This window comes from Calliopsis andreniformis, unplaced genomic scaffold (assembly GCF_051401765.1).
Source record: "Calliopsis andreniformis isolate RMS-2024a unplaced genomic scaffold, iyCalAndr_principal scaffold0017, whole genome shotgun sequence".
In the NCBI taxonomy this organism is placed as follows: Eukaryota; Metazoa; Arthropoda; class Insecta; order Hymenoptera; family Andrenidae; genus Calliopsis; species Calliopsis andreniformis.
In genome coordinates this window covers 5821098-5830028 of record NW_027480429.1, presented here as the reverse complement: position 1 = coordinate 5830028, position 8931 = coordinate 5821098, and positions in this window count along the sequence as shown.

The following is an 8931-nucleotide window of genomic DNA, read 5'->3' as shown; positions in this document are numbered from 1 at the left end:
AAAATACAACAGTTTTTCCATCGTATAACAGGAATAATAGCAAACCGTGTGAATGTAATGGTCATTTCTACGTTCCGGGCAACCTAGGGTTCACTCTACAGCGTTGCTCCAACAGATTGAATAGTTAGGTCCTTAAAAGTCAATGACCGAAGCATAAAATGCAATAAAAATACAACAGTTTTTCCATCATATAACAGGAATAACTGCAAACAGTTTGAAAGTGATGGCCATTTCTGCGTTCCAGGTAACCTAGGCTTCACTCTAGGGCGTTGTTCCACCAGATCGAAAAGTTAGGCCCTAAGAAGTCAACGCCAGAAGCATAAAATACAATATAAATATAACAGTTTTTCCATCGTATAAAACGAATGATAGCAACCAGTGTGAAAGTTATGGTCATTTCTACCTTCCGGGCAACCTAGGCTTCACCCTAGGGCGTTGTTCCACCTGATGGAATAGTTAGGGCCTAAGAAGTCAACGCCAGAAGCATAAAATACAATATTAATACAACAGTTTTTCCATCGTATAAAACGAATAATTGCAACCACTATGAAACTTATGGTCATTTCTACGTTCCGGGCAACCTAGGCTTCACCCTAGGGCGTTGCTCCAACAGATTGAATAGTTAGGGACTTAGAAGTCAACGCCCCAACCATAAAATGCAAAAAAAATGCAACAGTGTTTCCATCATATAACAGGAATAATTGCAACCAGTTTGAAAGTGATGGTCATTTCTACGTTCCGAGAACCCTAGGCGTCACCATAGGTCGTTGCTCCACCAGATCAAACAGTAAGTGCCTTAGAAGACAGCGCCCGAAGCATAAAATACAAAATAAATAGAACAGTTTTTCCATTGTATAAAACGAATAATTGCTACCAGTGTAAAAGTTATGGTCATTTCTACGTTCCGGGCAACCTAGGCTTCAACCTAGGGCGTTGTTCCACCAGATCGAATAGTTCGGGCCTAAGAAGTGATCGCCAGAAGCAAAAATACAATATAAATACAACAGTTTTTCCATCATATAAAACGAATAATTGCAACCAGTATGAAAGTTATGGTCATTTGTACATTCCGGGCAACCTAGGCTTCACCCTAGGGCGTTGCTCCAATAGATTGAACAGTTAGGGCCTTATAAGTCAATGCACGAAGCATAAAATGCAATAAAAATACAACAGTTTTTCCATCATATAACAGGAATAATTGCAACCAATTTGAAAGTGATGGTCATTTATACGTACCGTGCAACCTAGGCTTCACTCGAGGGCGTTGCTCCACTAGATCGAATAGTTAGGGCCTTAAAAGTCAACGCCCGAAGCATAAAATACAGAATAAATAGAACAGTTTTTCCATTGTATAAATCGAATAATTGCTACCAGTGTAAAAGTTATGGTCATTTCTACTTTCCGCGCAACCTAGGCTTCACCCTAGGTCGTTGCTCCAACAGATTGAATAGTTAGCGCCTTAGAAGTCAATGCCCGAAGCATAAAATACAATATAAATAGAACAGTTTTTCCATTGAATAAAACGAATAATTGCTACCAGTGTAAAAGTTATGGTCATTTCTACGTTCCGGGCGACCTAGGCTTCACCCTAGGCCGTTGTTCCGCCAGATCGAATAGTTAGGGCCTAAGAAGTGAACGCCAGAAGCATAAAATGCAATATAAATACAACAGTTTTTCCATCATATAAAACGAATAATAACAACCAGTGTGAAAGTTCTGGTCACTTCAACGTTCCGGGCAATCTAGGCTTCACTCTAGGGCGTTGCTCCACCAGAACAATCAGTTAGGGCCTTAGACGTCAACGCCCGAAGCATAAAATGCAAAATAAATAGAACGGTTTTTCGATTGTATAAAACGAATAATTGCTACCAGTGTAAAAGTTATGGTCATTTCCACGTTCCGGGCAACCTAGGCTTCACCCTAGGGCGTTGTTCCACCAGATCGAATAGTTAGGGCCTAAGAAGTGAACGCCTGAAGCATAAAATACAAAATAAATAAAACAGTTTTTCCATCGTATAAGAGGAATAATAGCAAACAGTGTGAATGTAATGGTCATTTCTACGTTCCGGGCAACCTAGGATTCACTCCAGGGCGTTGCTCCAACAGATTGAATAGTTAGGGCCTTAAAAGTCAATGCCCGAAGCATAAAATACAAAATAAATAAAACAGTTTTTCCATCGTATAAAACGAATAATTGCTACCAGTGTGAAAGTTATGGTCATTTCTACGTTCCGCGCAACCTGGGCTTTACCCTAGGGCGTTGTTCCACCAGATGGAACAGTTAGGGCCTAAGAAGTCAACGCCAGGAGCATAAAATACGATATAAATACAACACCTTTTCCATCGTATAAAGCGAATAATTGCAACCAGTGTGGAAGTTATGGTCATTTCTACGTTTCGGGCAACCTAGGCTTCACTCTAGGGCGGTGCTCCATAAGATCGAATAGTTAGGGCCTAAGAAGTCAACGCCAGAAGCATAAAATACAACATAAATGCAACAGATTTTCCACCATATATAATGTATATTTGCAAACAGTGTGAACGTAATGGTCATTTCTACGTACCGGGCAACGTAGGTTCCACTCTAGGGCGTTGCTACACCAAACCGAATAGCTAGGGCCTTAGAAGTCAACGCCAGAAGCATAAAATACAATAAAGATGCAAAAGTTTTTCCATCGTATAACAGGAATAACTGCAAACAGTATGAAAGTACTGGTCATTTCTCCGTTACGGGTAACCTAGGTTTCACTCTAGGGTGTTGCTCCACTAGATCGAAGAGCTAGGGACTTAGAATTCAACGCCATAAGAATAAAATACAAAATAAGTACAACAGTTTTTCCATCGTATAAAATGAATAATTACAACCAGTGTGAAAGTTATGGTCATTTCTACATTCCGAGCAGCCTAGGCTTCACTCTAGGGCGTTGCTCCACCAGATCGAATACTTAGGTCCTTAGAAGTCAACGCCAGAAGCATAAAATACGGTATAAATACAACAGCATTTCCATCGTATTAAATGAATAATTGCAAACAGTGTGAAAGTAGTGGTAATTTCTACGTTCCGAGCAACCTAGGTTCCACTCTAGGGCGTTGCTACACCAAACCGAATAGCTAGGGCCTTAGAAGTCTACGACTGAAGCATAAAATACAATAAAAATACAACAGTCTTTTCATCGTATAACAGGAATAATTGCAACAAGCGTGATAGTAATGATCATTTCGGCGTTTCGGGCATCCTAGACTTATCTCTGAGGCATTGCTCCACCAGATCGAATAGTTAGGGCCTAAGAAGTCAACGCCAGAAGCATAAAATACAATATAAATATAACAGCTTTTCCATCGTATAACAGGAATAATTGCAACCAGTGTGAAAGTAATGGTCATTTCTACGTTCCGAGCAACCTAGGCGTCACTCTATTGCGTTGCTCCACCAGATCGAATAGCTAGGGACTTAGAATTAAACGCCAGAAGCATAGAATACAATAAAAATACAACAGTTTTTCCATCGTATAAGAGGAATAATAGCAAACAGTGTGAATGTAATGGTCATTTCTACGTTCCGGGCAACCTAGGATTCACTCCAGGGCGTTGCTCCAACAGATTGAATAGTTAGGGCCTTAAAAGTCAATGCCCGAAGCATAAAATACAAAATAAATAAAACAGTTTTTCCATCGTATAAAACGAATAATTGCTACCAGTGTGAAAGTTATGGTCATTTATACGTACCGTGCAACCTAGGCTTCACTCGAGGGCGTTGCTCCACTAGATCGAATAGTTAGGGCCTTAAAAGTCAACGCCCGAAGCATAAAATACAGAATAAATAGAACAGTTTTTCCATTGTATAAATCGAATAATTGCTACCAGTGTAAAAGTTATGGTCATTTCTACTTTCCGCGCAACCTAGGCTTCACCCTAGGTCGTTGCTCCAACAGATTGAATAGTTAGCGCCTTAGAAGTCAATGCCCGAAGCATAAAATACAATATAAATAGAACAGTTTTTCCATTGAATAAAACGAATAATTGCTACCAGTGTAAAAGTTATGGTCATTTCTACGTTCCGGGCGACCTAGGCTTCACCCTAGGCCGTTGTTCCGCCAGATCGAATAGTTAGGGCCTAAGAAGTGAACGCCAGAAGCATAAAATGCAATATAAATACAACAGTTTTTCCATCATATAAAACGAATAATAACAACCAGTGTGAAAGTTCTGGTCACTTCAACGTTCCGGGCAATCTAGGCTTCACTCTAGGGCGTTGCTCCACCAGAACAATCAGTTAGGGCCTTAGACGTCAACGCCCGAAGCATAAAATGCAAAATGAATAGAACGGTTTTTCGATTGTATAAAACGAATAATTGCTACCAGTGTAAAAGTTATGGTCATTTCCACGTTCCGGGCAACCTAGGCTTCACCCTAGGGCGTTGTTCCACCAGATCGAATAGTTAGGGCCTAAGAAGTGAACGCCTGAAGCATAAAATACAAAATAAATAAAACAGTTTTTCCATCGTATAAGAGGAATAATAGCAAACAGTGTGAATGTAATGGTCATTTCTACGTTCCGGGCAACCTAGGATTCACTCCAGGGCGTTGCTCCAACAGATTGAATAGTTAGGGCCTTAAAAGTCAATGCCCGAAGCATAAAATACAAAATAAATAAAACAGTTTTTCCATCGTATAAAACGAATAATTGCTACCAGTGTGAAAGTTATGGTCATTTCTACGTTCCGCGCAACCTGGGCTTTACCCTAGGGCGTTGTTCCACCAGATGGAACAGTTAGGGCCTAAGAAGTCAACGCCAGGAGCATAAAATACGATATAAATACAACACCTTTTCCATCGTATAAAGCGAATAATTGCAACCAGTGTGGAAGTTATGGTCATTTCTACGTTTCGGGCAACCTAGGCTTCACTCTAGGGCGGTGCTCCATAAGATCGAATAGTTAGGGCCTAAGAAGTCAACGCCAGAAGCATAAAATACAACATAAATGCAACAGATTTTCCACCATATATAATGTATATTTGCAAACAGTGTGAACGTAATGGTCATTTCTACGTACCGGGCAACGTAGGTTCCACTCTAGGGCGTTGCTACACCAAACCGAATAGCTAGGGCCTTAGAAGTCAACGCCAGAAGCATAAAATACAATAAAGATGCAAAAGTTTTTCCATCGTATAACAGGAATAACTGCAAACAGTATGAAAGTACTGGTCATTTCTCCGTTACGGGTAACCTAGGTTTCACTCTAGGGTGTTGCTCCACTAGATCGAAGAGCTAGGGACTTAGAATTCAACGCCATAAGAATAAAATACAAAATAAGTACAACAGTTTTTCCATCGTATAAAATGAATAATTACAACCAGTGTGAAAGTTATGGTCATTTCTACATTCCGAGCAGCCTAGGCTTCACTCTAGGGCGTTGCTCCACCAGATCGAATACTTAGGTCCTTAGAAGTCAACGCCAGAAGCATAAAATACGGTATAAATACAACAGCATTTCCATCGTATTAAATGAATAATTGCAAACAGTGTGAAAGTAGTGGTAATTTCTACGTTCCGAGCAACCTAGGTTCCACTCTAGGGCGTTGCTACACCAAACCGAATAGCTAGGGCCTTAGAAGTCTACGACTGAAGCATAAAATACAATAAAAATACAACAGTCTTTTCATCGTATAACAGGAATAATTGCAACAAGCGTGATAGTAATGATCATTTCGGCGTTTCGGGCATCCTAGACTTATCTCTGAGGCATTGCTCCACCAGATCGAATAGTTAGGGCCTAAGAAGTCAACGCCAGAAGCATAAAATACAATATAAATATAACAGCTTTTCCATCGTATAACAGGAATAATTGCAACCAGTGTGAAAGTAATGGTCATTTCTACGTTCCGAGCAACCTAGGCGTCACTCTATTGCGTTGCTCCACCAGATCGAATAGCTAGGGACTTAGAATTAAACGCCAGAAGCATAGAATACAATAAAAATACAACAGTTTTTCCATCGTATAAGAGGAATAATAGCAAACAGTGTGAATGTAATGGTCATTTCTACGTTCCGGGCAACCTAGGATTCACTCCAGGGCGTTGCTCCAACAGATTGAATAGTTAGGGCCTTAAAAGTCAATGCCCGAAGCATAAAATACAAAATAAATAAAACAGTTTTTCCATCGTATAAAACGAATAATTGCTACCAGTGTGAAAGTTATGGTCATTTCTACGTTCCGCGCAACCTGGGCTTCACTCTAGGTCGTTGCTCCACCAGATCAAATAGCTAGTGACTTAGAATTAAACGCCAGGAGCATAGAATACAATAAAAATACAACAGCTTTTCCATCGTATAACAGGAATAATAGCAAACAGTGTGAATGTAATGGTCATTTCTACTTTCCGGGCAACCTAAGGGTCACTCTAGGGCGTTGCTCCACCAGATCGAATAGCTAGGGACTTATAATTCATCGCTAAAAGCATAAAATACAATTAAAATACAACAGTTTTTCCATCGTATAACAGGAATAATTGCAACCAGTGTGAAAGTAATGGTCATTTCTACGTTCCGAGCAACCTAGGCGTCACTCTATTGCGTTGCTCCACCAGATCGAATAGCTAGGGACTTAGAATTAAACGCCAGAAGCAGAGAATACAATAAAAATACAACAGTTTTTCCATCGTACAAGAGGAATAATAGCAAACAGTGTGAATGTAATGGTCATTTCTACGTTCCGGGCAACCTAGGATTCACTCCAGGGCGTTGCTCCAACAGATTGAATAGTTAGGGCCTTAAAAGTCAATGCCCGAAGCATAAAATACAAAATAAATAAAACAGTTTTTCCATCGTATAAAACGAATAATTGCTACCAGTGTGAAAGTTATGGTCATTTCTACTTTCCGGGCAACCTAGGCTTCACCCTATTGGCGTTGATCCACCAGATGGAATAGTTAGGACCTAAGAAGTCAACCCCTGAAGCATAAAATACGATATAAATAAAGCAGCTGTTCCATCGTATAAAACGAATAATTGCAACCAGTATGAGACTTATGGTCATTTCTACATTCCGAGCAACCTAGGCTTCACTCTAGGGCGTTGCTCTACCAGATCGAGTAGCTAGGTACTTAGAATTCAACGCCAGAACGATAAAACACAACATAAGTACAACAGTTATTCCATCGTATAAAATGAGTAGTTGCAAACATTGTGAAAGTAATGGTCATTTCTACGTTCCGGGCAACCTAGGCGTCACTCTAGGGCGTTGCTCCGCCACATCTAATAGCTACGGCCTTAGAAGTCAACGCCAGAGGCATAAAATACAATATAAATACAACAGCTTTTCCATCGTACAAAATGAATAATAGCAAATAGTGAGAAAGTAATGGTCATTTCTACGTTCCGGGCAACCTAGGCTTCACTCTAGGCCGTTGCTCCATCAGATCAAATAGCTAGCGTCTTAGAAGTAAACGCCAGAAGCATAGAATACAATAAAAATACAACAGTTTTTCCATCGTATAACAGGAATAATAGCAAACAGTGTGAATGTAATGGTCATTTCTACGTTCCGGGCAACCTAGGATTCACTCTAGGGCGCTGCTCCAACAGATTGAATAGTTAGGGCCTTAAAAGTCAATGCCCGAAGCAGAAAATACAAAATAAATAAAACAGTTTTTCCATCGTATAAAACGAATAATTGCCCCCAGTGTGAAAGCTATGGTCATTTCTACGTTCCGGGCAACCTAGGCTTCACTCTATTGCGTTGCTCCTCCAGATCGAATAGTTAGTGCCTTAGAAGTCAACGCCAGAAGCATAAAATACAATAAAAATACAACAGTTTTTCCATCGTATAAAACGAATAATTGCAACCAGTATGAAACTTATGGTCATTTCTACTTTCCGAGCAACCTAGGCTTCAACCCTATGGCGTTGCACCATCAGATTGAATAGTTAGGGCCTTAGAAGTCAACACCCGAAGCATAAAATGCAATAAAAATACAACAGTGTCTCCATCATATAACAGGAATAATTGCAACCAGTTTGAAAGTGATGGCCAATTCTACGTTCCGGGCAACCTAGGCTTCACTCTATTGCGTTGCTCCACCAGATCGTATAGTTAGTGCCTTAGAAGTCGACGCCAGAAGCTTAAAATACATTATAAATACAACAGTTTTTCCATCGTATAAAACGAATAATTGCAACCAGTATGAAACTTATGGTCATTTCTACTTTCCGAGCAACCTAGGCTTCAACCCTATGGCGTGGCACCAACAGATTGAATAGTTAGGGCCTTAGAAGTCAACGCCCGAAGCATAAAATGCAATAAAAATACAACAGTGTTTCCATCATATAACAGGAATAATTGCAACCAGTTTGAAAGTGATGGCCAATTCTACGTTCCGAGCAACCTAGGCTTCACTCTATTGCGTTGTTCCACCAGATGGAATAGTTAGGGGCTAAGAAGTCAACGCCAGAAGCATTAAATACAATATAAATATAACAGTTTTTCCATCGTATTAAGCGAATAATTGCACCCAGTGTGAAAGTTATTGTCATTTCTACTTTCCGCGAAACGTAGGCTTCACCCTAGGGCGTTGCTCCAACAGATTGAATAGTTAGGACCTTAGAAGTCAATGCCCGTAGCATAAAATGCAATAAAAATACAACAGTTTTTCCATCATATAACAGGAATAATTGCAACCAGTTTGAAAGTGATGGTCATTTGTACGTTCCAGGCAACCTAGGCTTCACTCTAGGGCGTTGTTCCATCAGATCGAATTGTTAGGGCCTAAGAAGTCAACGCCAGAAGCATAAAATACAATATAAGTACAACAGTCTTTCCATCGTATAAAATGAATAATTGCAAACATTGCGGAAGTAATGGTCATTCCACGTTCCAGGCAACCTAGGCGTCACACTAGTGCGTTGCTCCACCACATCTAATAGCTACGGCC